This window comes from Bison bison, unplaced genomic scaffold (assembly GCF_000754665.1).
Source record: "Bison bison bison isolate TAMUID 2011002044 unplaced genomic scaffold, Bison_UMD1.0 scf7180017864043, whole genome shotgun sequence".
In the NCBI taxonomy this organism is placed as follows: Eukaryota; Metazoa; Chordata; class Mammalia; order Artiodactyla; family Bovidae; genus Bison; species Bison bison.
Window position 1 is genome coordinate 6,799,260 of NW_011494615.1, and position 17,887 is coordinate 6,817,146.

Here is a 17,887-nt window from a genome sequence, read left to right on the forward strand (position 1 = left end):
GGATCTATGAAATGAAATGGTTTGAGTCAATGACCTATGAATTTTCTTTCAAATATAACATTCTGAAATTTTAATCTGTTGATGGATTATTCAACTGATACTTAAATGACCTGTGAAATTATTTCAAAACAGGATGTAAGAAAACCACAATATTCTTGCCTGGAATACTGCAGTGACTTCCCAAGTGGTCTCCTTGAGTTAAACTTGGTCCCCCCAAATGTGCCCAAGGGGTCCTGCTTAGGAGGAGGAACAGTATCCCTCCTCTATTCCAATGGCCCCATCTCATGCAGAGGGAAGCCAAGGTCCTTAGAAACCATAATGCCCTGAGTAACCTGGGGTCTTACCCTCAAGCCCCTCCCTTACTGCTGCCATGACAGCCACACTGCCCTCGACACTCAGGGAGGCCTGGTCCCCACCTACCCCTTTACTTCCATCCCATCTCAGCTTAAAAATCACCTTCTCAGTGACAATTTCCCTCATCACCTCAAACCCTCCCACTCCCTCATTTCATACTCCTCTTTCCCAATTTAACTCTTTTAAAATTTATTTTATTGAAATATAGTCGATTTATAATGTTTTGTTAGTTTGTGCCATAAAGCAAAGTGATTTTATACAAATATATATATTCTGTTTAGCATTCTTTTCCATTATGGTTTATTATAGGATATTGAATATCATTCCCTGAGCTGTACAGTGGGACCTTGTTGTTTAATATTTATTCTGTATATAATAGTTTGCATCTGGAAGTCCCAAACACTCCCTGATTTAACTTTTTTATCCTTTAGTATTTGTCACTACCTAAAATATTTAACTTAAATTCTTGCATATGGTCTGTTTCTTCCAATAGAATGTAGGCTTCTGGAAGGAGGGAATCTTTCCGGGTCCCCCCTACCATTACTAAAACTCCAGTTCCTAATACAGTGTCTGATACAAAGAAGGAACTCAGTATATGTTGATCAAGTGAATGCATGAATGAATAAGTGAATGAAATATATAAATATATTTATGCATCAGTTCAGTCACTCAGTCATGTCTGACTCTTTGCAACCCCATGGACTGCAGAACTCCAGGCTTCCCTATCCTTCACCAACTCCCAGAGCTTGGTCAAACTCATGTCCTTTGAGTCGGTGATGCCATCCAACCATGTCATCCTCTGTCGTCCCCTTCTCCTCCCACCTTCAATCTTTCCCAGCATCAGGGTCTTTTCAAATGAGTCAGTTCTTCAAATCAGGTGGCCAAAGTATTGGAGTTTCAGCTTCAGCATCAGTCCTTTCAATGAATATTCAGGACTGATTCCCTTTGGGATGGACTGGTTGGCTGTCCTTGCAGTCCAAGGGACTCTCGAGAGTCTTCTCCAACACCACGGTTCAAAGCATCAATTCTTTGGTGTTCAGCTTTCCTTATAGTCCACCTCTCACATCCATACATGACTACTGGAAAAACCATAGCTTTGACTAGATGGACCTTTACTGGCAAAGTAATGTCTCTGCCTTTTAATATGCTGCCTAGGTTTGTCATAGCTTTTCTTCTAAGGAGTAAGCATCTTTTAATTTCATGGCTGCAGTCAGCATCTTCAGTGATTTGGAGCCCCCCCAAAATAAAGTCTGTCATTGTTTCCATTCTTTCCCCATCTATTTGCAATGAAGTGATGGGACAGGATGCCATGATCTTAGTTTTCTGAATGTTGAGTTTTAAGCCAACTTTTTCACTATCCTATTTCACTTTCATCAAGAGGCTCTTTAGTTCCTCTTTGCTTTCTGCCATAAGGGTAGTGTCATCTGCATATCTGAGGTTATTGATATTTCTCCCGGCAATCTTGATTCCAGCTTGTGCTTCCTCCAGCCCAGCGTTTCTCATGATGTATTCTGCATATAAGTTAAATAAACAGGGTGACAATATACAGCTTTGACGTACTCTTTTCCCAATTTGGAACCAGTCTGGTGTTCCATGTTCAGTTCTAACTGTTGCTTCTTGACCTGAATACAGATTTCTCAGGAGGCAGGTCTGGTGGTCTGGTATTCCCATCTTTTTTAGAATTTTCCACAGTTTATTGTGATCCACATAGTCAAAGGCTTTGGCATAGTCAATAAAGCAGAAATAGATGTTTTTCTGGAACTCTCTTGCTTTTTCGATGATCCAACGGATGTTGGCAATTTGATCTCTGGTTTCTCTGCCTTTTCTAAATCCAGCTTGAACATCTGGAAGTTCACGGTTCATGTACTGTTGAAGCCTAACTTGGAGAATTTTGAGCATTGCTTTGCTAGCGTGTGAGATCAGTACAATTGTGTGATAGTTTGAACATTCTTTGGCATTGCCTTTCTTAGGACTTGGAATGAAAACTGACCTTTTCCAGTCCTGTGGCCACTGCTGAGTCTTCCAAATTTGCTGACACATTGAGTGCAGCACTTTCACAGTATCATCTTTTAGGATTTGAAATAGGTCTTCTGGAACTCCACCACCTCCACTAACTTTGTTCATTGTGATGCTTCCTAAGCCCCACTTGATTTTTCATTTCAGGATGTCTGTCTCTAGGGGCATGATCACACCATCGTGGTTATCTGGGTCATGAAGATCTTTTTTGTATAGTTCTGTGTATTCTTGCCACCTCTTCTTAATATCTTCTGTTTCTGTCCTTTATTGTGCCCATCTTTACATGAAATGTTCCCTTGGTATCTCTGATTTTCTTGAAGAGATCTCTAGTCTTTCCCATTCTATTGTTTTCCTCTATTTCTTTCAATTGATCACTGAGGAAGGCTTTCTTATCTCTCCTTGCTATTCTTTGGAATCCTGAATTCAAATGGGTATATTTCCTTTTCTCCTTTGCCTTTAGCTTCTCTTCTTTTCTCAGCTATTTGTAAGGCCTCCTCAGACAACCATTTTGCCTTTTTGCATTTCTTTTTGTTGGGGATGGTCTTAATACAGATAAAATATTTAGAGGGACTATACCAATGGAGAGGGGCTTCCTAAGTGGCACTAGTGGTAAAGAACCTGCCTGCCAATGCAGGACACATAAGAGATGCAGCTTCGATCCCTGGGTCAGGAAGATTCCCTGGGGGAGGTCATGGTAACCCACTCCAATATTCTTCCCTGGAGAATCTCATGGACAGAGGAGCCTGGCAGGCTACAGTTCATAGGGTTGCAAAGAGTCAGACACGACTAAAGCGACCTAGCCACAACATGCATACCAATGAAAGGGCTTCCCTGGCGGCTCAGATGGTAAAGAATCTGCCTGCAATGCAGAAGACCCAGAGTCAATCCCTGGGTTGGGAAGATCCCCAGAAGAAGGGCATGGCAACCCACTCCAGGGCTGTAGTCCACAGGATCACAAAGAGTTGGACACAACTGGGCAACTGACACTTTCACCTCCGTACTAATAGGAGTGTGAATAATTTTTTAATCTTTTTAGTTTAACTCTCTCTTTGGATTGTTCTAGATTTTCTACATTCAATTTTTATTAATTATATAATTTTAATATTTGTTTATACTATTTTTAGAAATCTATCCCAGAAAAACTCACTTTCTAACGGTTATCACTGTTGTATCAGTTGCTAAGTTGTGTCTGACTCTTTGTGAGCCCATGGACTATGGTCTCCAAGGTTCCTCTGTCCATGGCATTTCCCAGGCAAGAATACTGGAGTGGGTTGCCCCTTCCTACTCCAGGGGATCTTCCTGACCCAGCAATTGAACCTGCATCACCTACATTGACAAGCAGGTTCTTTACCACTCAGTCACCAGGAACTAGTTAGCCAGAAATCCTCATCCCCAAAACAGTGGCCCCTGTGATCTGCCAAATATCAGATTAGCCTGTTTCTCCCTCAGCTCTTGGGAATCCAGAGTGATCAGCATGAAGCTGATGTGTGGGAGATGGCAGAGAGGAGATGGCCTTGGGGCAGCAGGGCTAATTCCTCTCCCAGGTCCTTGCAGGAATCCATCACAGAAGACCACTGTCCTCCCCAGTGTCCTCACCTAAAAAGACGTTAGAGGGACTTCCCTGGAGGTCCAGTGGTTAAGACTTCACCTTCCAATGCAGGGGATGCAGGTTTGATCCCTAGTCAGGGAACTAAGATCCCACATGCCTGCTGCTGCTAAGTCGCTTCAGTCGTGTCCGACTCTGTGCAACCCCATAGACAGCAGCCCACCAGGCTCCGTCATCCCTGGGATTCCCCAGGCAAGAACACTGGGGTGGGTTGCCATTTCCATCTCCAATGCATGAAAGTGAAAAGTGAAAGTGAAGCCACTCAGTCGCGTCCAACCCTCAGCAACCCCATGGACTGCAGCCCACCAGTCTCCTCCATCCATAGGATCCTCCAGGCAAGAGTACTGGAGTGGGGTGCCACTGCCCTCTCCAATGCCTGGTGACCCAAAAAACCAAAATGCAAACAACAGAAACAATATTGTAACAAATTCAATAAAGAGTTTAAAAAAAATGATCTGCTGCAACAACAACAAAAAACTTAAAAAAATGCTAGAAAAACAAATTCTTGGTTCTCACACCAAACCTATGGAATCAAACACTGGGGAAAGACCCCAGGAGCCAGGGTGGAACAAACCCTACAGGTGGTTCTGATGCAAACTTAGCCATGAGGTCACCGCATTTAACTCACTCAAACCAGGACTGCAGCTGAAACAGGAGAGTGGGAAAGAGCATGGGGTCAATGTGGGGTCAACACGGGGGTTGGGGGGAGGGGACGGGGGAGATCAGGAGAGGAAGTGTCTTCCTTGGTTCCGGCAGGGAAAATATGGCAACTGCTTGAAATGTGATAGATTTGTCAAAAGTATGTGAAAACGCCTCAAAGACCGGCCCAAGTCTGTGTTTTGCTCACACCGTGTATACTGTGCCTGGCACAGAGCCTAGAGCCTATTAAATATTTGTGACTGAATTAAAAGTGAATGTATGAATAAATTAGCCCTATAAATTATGTAACATGACATGCTTTCATTTGCGCTATAATGATAAAAATTGCAAATCTGTCTTCAGGATTGGGAATGACAACCCAGAAAACCTCTGGCCACCTTCTTGCCAAGGTGGCTGCCCCTGGGACATCCAAACCCTCAGGGCCTCCTCCATATCTTCAATCCTCAGATGCCTGAAGACCGGGTTGCCAGATAAAACTCAGGGTATCCAGTTAAATTTGAATTTCAGATAAACAATGAGTCATTTTCTAGGATAAGCAAATCTCGAATACTGCCTAGGACATGCTTATTCTAAAAAAAAAAAATTATTTGCTGTTCATCTGAAATTCAAATTTAACTGGGCATCCTGTATTTTTATTTGCTCAACTTGGCATCTCTACCGTGGACTCAACCCGTTCCTTGGAGCAAGCCAAGCAAAGCTTCCCCATACCCTGTCATTTGTGAGAACAGGGCCCTGCTGCTGCTTTCTTGGAAAGGTCCAGGATACCTCCCAAGGCTCAAGGCTTTGCTCACTTGGATAATAGGCCTATGTCTTTATTCTATTTGCTTTGACTCTTTGTAAAATAGATGGGGAAACAATAGAAACAGTGACAGACTTTATTTTCTTGGGCTCCAAAATCACTGAGGATGGTGACTGCAGTCACGAAATTAAAAGACACTTGCTCCTTGGAAGAAATGCTATGACAAACCTAGAGAACATATCAAAAAGCAGAGACGTCACTTTGCCGACAAAGGTCTATATAGCCAAAGCTACGGTTTTTCCAGTAGTCATGTACAGATGAGAGAGTTGGCCCATAAAGAAGGCTGAGCACTGAAGAATAATGCTTTCAAACTGTGGTGCTGGAGAAGACCGTTGAGAGTCCCTTGGACAGCAAGGAGGTCAAGTCAGCCAATCCTAAAGGAAATCAACCTGAACATTCATTGGAAGGACTGATGCTGAAGCTGAAGCTCCAATATTCTGACCACCTGATGCGAGGAGTTGACTCAATGGGCATGAGTTTAAGCAAACTCAGGGAGACAGTGAAGGACAGGGAAGCCTGGCATGCTGCAGTCCACAGGGTGGCAAAGAGTCAGGCACAACTTAGTGACTGAACAACAACAACAAATACAGTACCATCCCTACCTCTAGTTTCCCACCCTCCTTTTTTCAAAAATCAGAGTATAAATGCTTTTACAATACTGTCTTAGTTTCTGCCATACAACAATGTGGATCAGCCACATGTATACATATATCCTCTCCCTCTTGGAACTCCGTCCCACCACCCCCATCCCACTCCTCTAGGGCGTCACAAAGCACCGAGATGAGCTCCCTGTGCTATACACAGCAGCTTCACACTAGCTAGCTATTCCACTCTTGCTAGTGTGTAGATGTCAGTACTCTCTCTCAATTTATCCCCCACCCCAGGGTCTACACGTTCGTTCCCTACTTCTGTCTCTATTCCTGCTGTGCAGATAGGTTCACCTGTACCACGTTTTTAGATGCCACACACACACATTAATACATGGTATTTGTTTTTCTCTTTCTGACTTACTTCACTCTGTATGACAGTCTAGAGGTCCAGCCACCTCTCTACAAATGATCCAATTTCATTCTTTTTTATGGCTGAGTAGTATTCCGTTGTATATCTGAACCACATCTTCATCCATTCATCTGTCAGTGGACATTTAGGTTGTGTCCAGGTCCTCCCTTCCTTTAACTCCCTCTTACCCTTTGAGACTCATTACCTCTCAGTGGAAAACTTCCCTGGAAAGCACACAGACACACACAGAGAGAGTCTGCATAAAACTCTTCCCTTTGTATGTACCAGCTTCCATCCTAGCAACTGCCCTTCTCAGGTGGGAAGCAAATATAGATGCTCTGCCTCTTTCACTGAGCACCTGCTTATCACTCCATTCCCAATACTTTGTCCCATACCTGGCTTTCAAAAGGTGTTTGATAAATAAGTGAATAAGTGAAGGTATAGTAACTTCTTTGGGAAACCACGTCTAATTCTTTTGAAAGCAATCAGGAAATAGTGGGAAGGGGACTTCCCTGGTGGTCCAGGTGTTAAGACTCCAAGCTCCCAATTCAGGGGGTCTGGGTTCCATCCCTGGTCAGGGAACTAGATCCCATATGCTGCAACTAAAACCTGGAGCAGCCAAATAAATAAATATTTTTCTAAACTAATAAAAAAGAACTTGTGGGAAGAGAGGAGTCCTCACAGGTGTCTTGCCTTGTAAATCTCTCTCCCTCAGGACAAGTCAGTGGCCACCAAGCCAGGGACTCACCCAGAGGACACACAGGTCCTCACATAGAGTCCAGGGTCTAGGAAAGCACCTTGCAAACAGATATGGGGTGATTCTCCCTGACCAGTCAGACAGTGGACCTGAGACCAGGCAACTAAACTTGGCATGCTCATGGGCCAGCAGCGTTGCCAGCGCATTCTCAGAACTGGCCTGGAACTTCCTGGGGTTTTCTCCCCTCTTTTCACAGGTACTGCAACTCGCTGTATGTTTAGTCTAACCTACTGCCCATTAGATGAGGAGTCAGGTCCTGCTCTTCACTCAGCCTCCTCTCAACCCCTAGCTGGGGAGGGCATCTCTGTTGGATGGTAACCTGAACATTCACTGGGAGGACTGATGCTGAAGATGAAGCCCCAATACTTTGGCCACCTGATGCAAAGAACTGACTCACTGGAAAAGACCTGGGAAAGACTGAAGCCAGGAGGAGAAGGGGATGGCAGAGGATGAGATGGTTGGATGGCATCACCGACTTGATGCACCCGAGTTTGAGCAAGCTCCGGGAGTTGGTGATGGATGGGGAAGCCTGGTGTGCTGCAATCCATGGGGTCACAAAGAGTGGGACGCAGCGGAGAGACTAAATAACAACAAACCTGGGTCTCCCACCTACTTGCTTGGTGGGTCCTGAGAACCTGTGCGTTAAGCCAGTCCATGAAACATTCCCTGGTGAAAGCCTCAGAAAATAGCGAAAAACAAAGCCCACCTGCAAATGGAGAACTATTTGTTTGACAGCAACAGCAATACCAGGTCATAGGGCTTGTCATTAAATCACTGACATCCAGTGATGTACATCCAGTGCCAAAAATAAAAGCGTGCTTCTGAAACATTTATGGCTGAGATTTAAAACCCCTGGAACTGAGACATTCAAAGGTGAGTGTCCCAGGACAGCCTTCAGCCTGGCTCCGAGGCCTCAGCTCAGAACCCAGGAAGGCAGCTCTCATCTCTCTCCTGGTGATACCCAGGAAAGAAATGTGTCTGGAGGGGTGACAGAGCAATCCGTGTGGCTCCAAGATGAGGCTGGAGAATGCAGACACGTTTTGCTTCCTCTTTTACGCTTTGAGCATTAATTCTCATCTGCAGAGAAGAGGAAGGGTCTAGTTATCTGTAAACAAAGTTGGGCTCACCCTCTTCTGTGTCTACACCAGGTTTAGAATGTGGTGTCAGTAACATGTGGGCTTCCCAGTGGCTTAGCAGTAAAGAATTCATCTGCCAAGGCAGGAGACGCAGGTTCAATCCCTGGGTTGGGAAGATTCCCCTGGAGAAGGGAGTGGCTACCCACTCCAGTATTCTTGCCTGGAAAATCCCAAGGATGGAAGCCTGGAGGGCTACAGTCCATGGGGTCCCAAAGAGTCAGACACGACTTAGCAGCTGAGCACATGTGCACACACATCAGTGACATGGTCTTGCTGCTGATAGTGAAGCCCACTGGAATTGAGGGAAAATATTCTGTGCTCTTTTTAGATGAGTTGGCCCCAAGATTAAGCACCATGAGAGCCACTTCCTAGTTGCCATTTCTTCATCTGGTGGTGGTCCACCATCTCCTTTTCCTTAGCACTGTCTGCCTTTCTCTTTACACCCGTTGACATATGCAAATTGTGTAAGTCCAAAATTCACTTGCTCTGAGATGCAGGACAAGAGAAGATGAATTCAAGTAACACCACTGATGACAAGATATCTAACAAAGCCTTCCAAGGCTAGCACTGCCAAAAAGAGATAGACTCAGAAGGGGAACCAGAGGGACCTAGACCTCTGACTGCAAGTCAAAAGCCTCTGGCTTCTCACAGTCATCCCATGGATCCCCGTGGTTGGACAGGACCTGAAGCTGGTAGGAGACAGACAGAGGAAGCAAGAGATGAATCCTTTTCTTTCTTCCCCAGTTCCTGCTCAGAACGTGTAGTAGTAAACCTGGGACAGCACACGCCCTGCCCTCCATGTAACCGTCACCAGGACACCCAGGAAGTTCCTAAGGAGCTCCCACTTGTACGAATCTTTCCGTTTCTCTTCTCCATACAATTTTAAGACCTAAAAAGGACATTGCTTCTAAAGACAAGTGCAGGTGGGTTGGGGTCTGGGGAGAGAAACCTCTCAGGCCATGTCCTGCTCTGCAGGTGGAAATGTCATCTTGGAGTCGAAAGCACACACAGGCCACGTGCCCTCTCATAGAAGCTTCCTCTCCAGCAAGAGCCAGAGGGAAATTTGGAGTCACTTGCTGATGCGTGTAAACCTCCACAAATGACTCAACCCCCAAAAGACAATTTCACTAGAGGCATTTTTTTTTTTACCCCTGATTAACTATAAAATTGCTTCAAATCTCCATTTCACATTCACTCAAGGATATGCATTCCTCTTGTTCCAGATTTTGGGAACAGAGTGTCAGTCTGCTCATAAATCTAGGCTGTACCTTTCAGATGTCAGAGCTTCAGAGAAGAGAGACACCACCTGTCCCTCATCCCCAGACAGCCCCCTGCCTCCCTCTCCCCTTCCTCTTGCTCAGATGAGACACGCAGTGGACCCTCCAGTCCACCAGGGAGATATTCTTTTGCTCCTTCAGAAGATGGGAGAGGGGATTTCCCTGGCAGTCCAGTGGTTAGGACTCTGAGATTTCACTGCCGGGGTCATGGGCTCAATCCTTAGTCAGGGGACTGACCTTAAGATGCCACAAGCCATGTGACCAAAAAAAATGAGAGGGGAGGTGATATTCAGGGGGCACCAGTGATGCACCAATCATGGTGCTGGTGCCGTCACTCTCCTGTGACACTCAGTGCCACACGGCACCAAGAGGTATGGCTTACTGTCCCATTTTACAGGTGAGGAACTGAGACGGAGAAGTCACTACTGCCAGCTCACAGTGATCAAGCCAGAGGCTGACCTCAGGCTGGGGTGTGAAGAGGTCCTCTCCTGGAAGGCTCACAACTTATTTGGTGATTTTCAAAAACTCACTTAAACTCCCTGTGGGAACTATTAATATTATCAGTTCTCCTAAATTGGAATAATCTCGTCTGTTCATCCTCTCCCTGTTCCCCGTTTCCTGGTCCTGCAGTGCTGCTGAATTAGATAATGTCTACAAAGCTCTCTAAGTTCCTTGAAGGGAAGTTTCGATAAACACAAGTGATTAACCTTCAAAGCACCCAGAGTTTTGAATGAAGAAGTTCTAAAAATTATCATAAAGTCCTGCTGGGGTTGGATAATGAAAGGCAGCTTTATTGAATTTTCAAACACTTCCTTTTCTGCCAGAGAGCAAAGGTGAACCCCTCCAGCCAGAATGGGCTCTAACTCCAACACTCGTCCCTGGCTCTTCTCTCTTCTCAAGTAAGGGAAGGTGAAGTGCCTCTTTCCAGAGCCTTCCACAGTGGTTACATGGAGATTCAGAGCAGCAGCTGCCTCAGGCTTCTGAACAATGTGGCTCCATCACTCTCCGGCTCTGCCTCCCCAGGCGCAGCTGAAATGATGCTGTGACAAGGCTTGATGTGAGAGGAGATGCCACCGCTGAGAAGTCAGGACCCAGAAACTCAGTATTCACAAGATATCTACTCCTCGGCATCCCATCTCCCTCCTGCTGACAGTGTGGTTATCATGGGTCAGAGAAGGACCTAGCGTTGTCCACGCAAGCCACACAGGCGAGTGGGGGCCAAGCTGTGCCTGTCCTCTGAGCTTGCACAGCGAGGGGGAGAAGGGGGAGACAGGAGGAGAGAGCTAACAGAGACTCCTCTAGGGATCCAGACAGCACAGGTGGCTCAGATTATGCAAACGCAGAGCAGGGAGCAGGAATGCAGGTGAGGGAGGGGGCTCCAGGCAAAGCCATCATCTCACTGTCAGTGACCCTCTGCCACATCCCTTTCCTTAGCCATCAGCTTGGTCCTGAGTTCACGATGCACAGACGCGGACAGTGGCTACTGGACATCTGCAAGAACAGCCCAGCTCCGGACCGTGGGAGCTACAGAAGAGCCGGGCCACCTCCCCTACCTTCAAAGTCCCACCGAGCCAGCCAAGACCATCTTCTTGCAGTGAAAGTGTAAAGAAGGCACCTTGGACTTTCCTGGTAGTCCAGTGGTTGAGAATCCACCTTCCAATGCAGGGAACACAGATTTGATCCCTGGTTCAGAAGATTCCACATGCCAAGGGACAGCTAAGTCCACGGGCCGCAACTAACTGAACCGGCGCGCCTAGAGCCACGCTCTGCAGCAAGAGAAGCCACTGCCGTGAGAAGCCCATGAACCACGACTACAGAAAAGCCCCCACTCACTGCAACCAGAGAAAGCCTGCACAGCAACGAAGACCCAGCACGGCCAAAAATAAAGAAATGATTATTTTTAAAAGCACTCAATCCTCACACCAGACTCGATAGGTCAGACCTACTTGCCCGGGACGCCAAAAATCTTCTTTATAACTAATTTTTATTGGAGCATCATTCCAAACACCTATTTTCACAAAACCTATCTGCCCCCCTAGGAAAAATGGCAAAGGGCAGTTTTGTGGACTCATGTGTGAACGATTCTTGAAAAAATAGAGTGAACAAAGACATCTCCTGTCTTTGGGAGAAATATAAATAGGAGAAGAGACTTATCTAGAAGGCAGGGGAGAACTGAATTCAGCAGTCTGGGCTCTTTCCTGAAACACTGGTTTAAGTTTGGCAGAGATGACCATTTTTTGGAAATAATTTTATTTATTTTTGGCTGCACTGGGTCTTCATTAATATTGCTCAGGCTCCCTGTAGTTGCAGTTAGTGAGGGCTACTCTTCACTGCAGGCACAGGCTTCTCACTGCGGTGGATTCTCCTGTTGCAGAGCACAGGCTCAATAGTTGTGGCACACAGGCTTAGTTGCTCTGTGGCATGTGAGATCTTCATGGACTAGGGATGAAACCCATGTCCTATGCACTGGCAGGCAGATTCTTAACCACTGAGCTATCATGGAAGTCCAGAGATGACCACTTGTGAGGGCAGTATTTGGTCCCAGTTCCTTGAAAGAGCTTTAAGCTTTTCTTTAAGAAAGCTTTAAGAAAGTCTAAGGGCCCAAAGTTTTCCCTTGAGAAGCCATAACAGAGGTACAAATCCTCTGCCAATCACAGCCCAACTAGACCTTCTCTGCTCCCCACCAAATAGGGTCCCCAGGCCCTAACACAGAGACCTGCATCCTCAGTAGCTCTAGGAAAGCTTCCTGGGCTCCCACAAGAGCACAGATGCTTTAGAGACAGAAGAGACTGGGACCCGAGTCATTCTATCTGGGAAATGAGCCTATCCCAGAGTCAAAGATCACTGTGACTAAACCATTGCTGTTGTTATTTAGTCGTTAAATCATGTCTTACTTGTCATGCAAACAAGACCGTGCCATGTGGCTTCTAAAACAAATAACTTACTTTCATCACCATTGTGATTATTATTCGCCCTTGACTGTGCATGTAAAAACCTGAGAGTTTTGACATCACACGGGTGTGGATCCAGATGTTTCCACGCCTTGAGCAAGGTGCTGAGCCTCAGTTTCCTTATGGGTAAAATGGGGGGTAGTAATAGCACCTCTTTCAGGGTCACACTGTGAGGGTTTGACTTTGTTAATTGCATGGAAACCACCCTGCCCGGGGCACAGGGAGTGTACCCAATAAAGGACAGTCACTCTAATTAGTGATGAAACAGCAAGCAAGCAATACCAACAGTGTGAGAGGAGTCTGGATGAAGGAGAAAGATGCTGGCTGAGAAAGGATACCCATTCTCAGCTGAGAACAGCTTTTTTAGTCAGAAGAAAAGGATGACCAAAACCCAGAAAATATGGTCACCTGGCCATGTGGAAGATGAACCAGGCCAGAATGAAAAGGATGAAGAGGCAGGAGAAATGAGGTTGCCTTGCCAAAAGGACCTTGAACTCAGGTGGAAGGGTTGGGCCAGCTACCAGAGGCCACGGGAGGCCCCTGCGGAGTTCCAGACTCCGGGCCACCTGTATTCACCCGTGGACAAGCGATACACATCCGGGATGGGAGGGCCCACCTCTGGGGCACCCTCCCATCCCCCATCCTCTCTTCAACCCTCCTGTCACGGGGAAGAGCCCAAAGAACACTGGGCTCCCCAAGACCTATCTGGGGACAGGCAGGATGCTGGGGAGGTCCAAGGCCAGAGCTCCCAGCAGGAGTCTCAGAGATCACGAAACCCTTGAGTCACTGCTTGACCTAAAAATAATTGCCAGACGGCCTTTTCGACAGCGCCAGCCCAGGGAGCGAGTGCCGCCTCTTCTCCAGTAACTGCACAGCTCACCTGGAAACCCTACTCCTGGAGAAGGAGTCCATTTTCCTCCACCTTCAATAAAGAAAAGCCTCTGCATGGGAAGAGAAATGTCCTGCAGACGAGGGTGCCCAGGAGGGGGCCGCCTTGATTAAAGCAGGTTGTTCTGCCAAGAAGCCTTGAATATGCTCTCTTGGTTTGGGGCTGTTAGTGCAGCGTGGAGGCAGCAGGCGACATGAATTGCCTTTTATCTAATTGGAAAACTCCCACCGAGTTTAGAAGTACTATTTAGACAGGCAGATCAATAAAAGAAATGGGGAGCAGATGACCGTGGAGATGTTTGGGAACGAGCCGGGCCTCTATACATCTGCTTAATAAAGATAAACTCCTCCAGGTTGCAGTGCAAACCTGGGCTACCCTCTTGACTCCAGACGCCAGCCTGTCCTATTTGTTTTCCACGAGCAGACGTTTCTCAGGAGCAACGGGCAAGAGACCCCTTCCCTTCCCTTCCCTTCTCTTCATCTGAGTTCAAGAGCTCTGTTGAAGAGAGGGCAGAAACACAAAGAGGGGCCTTAGGACTTTGACTAGGATTATTCTAGCATCTTCCCCAAATGGTGAGGGCTTCCCAGGTGGCACTAGTGGTAAAGAGCCCACCTGCCAATGCAGGAGATGCAAGAGACCCAGGTTCAATCCCAGGGTTGCAAGGGTTCCCTGGAGGAGGAAATGGCACCCTACTCCAGTATTCTTGCCTGGAAAATTCCATGGACAGAGGAGCCTGGCAGGATATACAGTCCATGAGGCTGTAAAGTGTCAGACATGACTAAGCAACTAGGTAACCAAAAAATGGTATTCCCTTGACCCAAACTCAAATGGAACAGAACAAAAAGCAGAGATCCACAGGAAAGGGATAGAAAAAAGAAAGGAGAGATGAGTGAGGAGAAAGATGAGGCTGTCTTGCCATTTCATATCATTTTATTGTGTATAAATCCCACTGCACAGTAATGAGCACTGTCTGAGCATCTGTGTTAAGAACTCCCCAGCTGAAACCTTCTTTCCCCTCCTCTCTCTCTTAGTCATCATTGAATTAGGAGCTCTGAAATGTCTTTCTCATTCCCCCATCACCACCCTCGTGACCTTTTATCCATCCTTGTCCCTGCTGTCAACCCCCCACCCCCATCCCCATTCTATACACAGGAAGCTGAAGCCCTCATTTCAAACACAAGCTTTTGTTCCTGGCCACAGTATAGAAGCTGAGTCCCTTCAAAGGGAAAAATGCTATGTGGCTAAAGGTCCAGAAGTAGAAGGTGTGTGTGTGTGTGTGTGTGTACACGTGCACTTGTATGTGTACTGGTCTACAGGTACTTCACATATGCTCGGGGAAATGTGATAAAGTGGGGAACCCTGCTTGGAATTGCTGCATCCCTCCTCTGACTCCTGCAGAAGTTCCTCCCCGGGCTGGGGCTGCAGGAAGAAACCTGCTGCCTCTCAGCTTTAACAAAGGACGTTCTCTTGCACCATCCCACTGCGAAGGCACAGACTCATACCTGGGCCACGGATCGGTTGCCATGGAAATGACTGCAGAGTCACAAATAAGGTGGTATTATGTTCTCTCAGCAGGACCAGACGAAAGCTAGAAGCTAGAGAAAGAGGGAGCCAGAGCTGGAGAGAAAGAAAGAATAAAAATACCTTCTATCAATAGCAAGCCGTAAGGGAAACACAAACAGTGATGGGGTGAAAGGATGATGCTTGAGAGAAAGCAGCCTTCAGACAGGACAGGGGGATGGCATTGTTTCCTTTAAGGGAGGGCTCTCATGTCAGGAAGGAGGGAGGAATTCATGCAGCCCCCCTCTCTTCTACTGGCTTTTTATCTCCCTCTTCATTGGGTAACGTTGCAAAAAGCTAGAAAGGAAGGGTTGGGGGGAGACATACAGAATAAGGCAGGAGGTGAAAGGGGGGGTCTCAGGAGGTGAATCAAATTATTTCTCTTTTCCTCTCTCCCCACGAAACAGAAAGGCCCTGCTCTGATTCTCGACAGAAAACTTCAAGCCTCTTGATCTGTGACCCTCTTATCCATACACCCTTCAGGATCTCAGCACTCTTATTAAGATTTTTCTCCTGAGCCCAGTGCCTCAGAAGGGAGAGGGATCCCATTGTCCTCCCAAAGTCACTTGTTCATTCGAATCTTCATCAGTTTCCCTGCTGTGGATGCAAGTGTGAGCATCAAGGTCCAGATTCAGACTCAAGGAGCTAATAAGAAGCACCAAGCTTATTCCAGCTAAACTACAAAACTTTCAATAAGGCAAGGAACTTTCAAATTCTCCTCAGCCACTCTTTTTTTTTTTTTAATGGATGTGTAAGTATAGGTTTCAACAAGCACAATGCTTTCAACAAAACATAAAAAAGTTTCCTGTGATCTCTCAATCCATTATCAAAATAAGCAGATTTTCAAAAGTATTGCAATCTTACACACTTTCTCTGAGCTTCATTCTTTTTGTGGTGGCCAGGACAGTTAGCTGCCTTAGTCGGGAGTCTAGAAAGACTGAGCAACTTCCTCTGTAATATTGTTTGAGTAGCAGTGAAAGTCTTGCCAACTAAAATGTTCTCCCCTATCAACTAATATACGTGCCTAAAACCCCGCATTTGTGTAATCCCTTTCTGTCTTCAAAAGGTCTATTCAAAAAGTCAGAAGTTAGGACAATCTTCTCTAACTTCTCAGTGGGAATCCATTTTCAGATTAGCTTCCCGAGTGGTGCTAGTGGTAAAAAACCAGCCTGCCAGTGCAGGGGACTGTAAGACACAGGTTCAATCCCTCGGTCAGGAAGATCCCCTGGAGGAGGGCATCGCAACCCACCCCAGTATTCTTGCCTGGAGAATCCCATGGACAGAGGAGCCCAGCGGGCTACAGTCCATAGGGTCACAAAGAGTCAGACATGATGGAAACAATTTAGCACAAGGAAATGGGACACAGGATGCATAAATTCTGCTGCATACAACAGTGGACAGATAGGAGTATTTCTGTCCCCCATTATATGCATCAGAATTCAGTCATCAGAATGCTCACATCTGACCCTTGAGAGTCAAGGGAATGATAATATTTGTCCCCAAGGTATCAAGCTGCTCACTCCTGGGTCCTCCCAGGATGGGACCAAGAGCAGTTTCAGTCAACAGGGAAGCACCAAGAGTTTCCAAACAGCTGAAAGATTGTGAAGTTCTTTGCTCCCCTCTATAAAGTTTCCCTGGCTTAACACAGTGACTCTAGACTCCTCAGGATCCCCAGCCTAGTCTACTTATCTCCCTCCATTGTGGAGTGGGAGACGAAGTGGTGAGCCTTGATCTAACTCAAAAGGTCAACAGCAGGGTCTTGGGGAGGATCTGAGGCAGGCAGTTGGCAGCAAGCTTTACTAAGCCTTCAGTTAAGGTCTTAACTGAGTAATAGAAGCATAGAGAAATTACCTTTCTGACTGGTACTGGTAATAATTCGGTCAATCAAAAACTTAGCTAGGGACTTCCCTGATGGTCCAGTGGTTAAGACTCCACACTCTCAATGCAGGGGGCCCAGGTTCGATCCCTGGTCAGGGAACTAGATCTCACATGCCGCAACCAAGTTCACAAGTCACAGTGAAAGATCCCTTAGGCCACAACAAAGATCAAATATCCTGATGCTGCACCTAAGACCCAGCACAGCCAAATAAATAAATTTTTTTTTTTAAACTGAGCTAAAGCAGGGAATTGCTTTTTAAGAAGTGATACAAACACCCTAAATAGCTCATTGTAACTTAAAATATAAACATGCTTTTTTCCTGCTAACTTTTAATGTGGAGCCAAGATGTTTTATTTGAATATTAGAACACTGATAAAAGTTCTCCATCAATTTCTTCAAAAGCCACATTCATAATTCACATCTACAATTTCCAGTTTCCATTACTTGCAAGCAAAGTAAAATTTTAAGGACAATTATGAGGTAATCTGAACACACAATCCTTCCAAATTGTTTTGTATCTCTGCAGTCATTTATAGTTGTCTCACCCACACCCAATTCAATAGCAATTTTTTATCAACTCACATTTATTGAGTCTTTTCAAAGCATGCAATTTTGTTTTCATAGAAATAGCTCTCTTTTCATACTCAATGTTCATTGGTTTACATAATATTTAATTAAATTATGGATTGATGTAGTGAATTGGTTGAGTCAAGGTTTTTTAAAAGAGGGCCCACTACTATTTTTTCTCTGAAGGCAAATTCTCCTCCTAAGGAGTTTGCCTGAAATTGACCTTCAAGGAAAATCACATTTTAAATATCAGAGGTCAATTATTATACACCGAGAACTCTTTGTGCAACAAATAAGAAAATAGTTTCTCAGGATACAAAAATAATTGAGGTAAGGTAGACCTCTGGCATGAGAGGAGGTCACCAAAGCCTCTCCCTGAAAGCAACTAAAATACAGAATGCTAGTAACAGCTATTTCAAGACCCTGGACAGCAACCG

General features: G+C 45.8%; 1 non-coding gene across 1 annotated transcript; it reads left to right on the forward strand.

Moving 5' to 3' along the window:
* Positions 1-16,909: 16,909 nt before the first annotated feature.
* On the forward strand, positions 16,910-16,982 carry TRNAE-CUC. The gene has a single exon. It is a non-coding gene; the product is annotated as a tRNA-Glu (tRNA).
* The last annotated feature ends 905 nt before the right edge of the window (positions 16,983-17,887 follow it).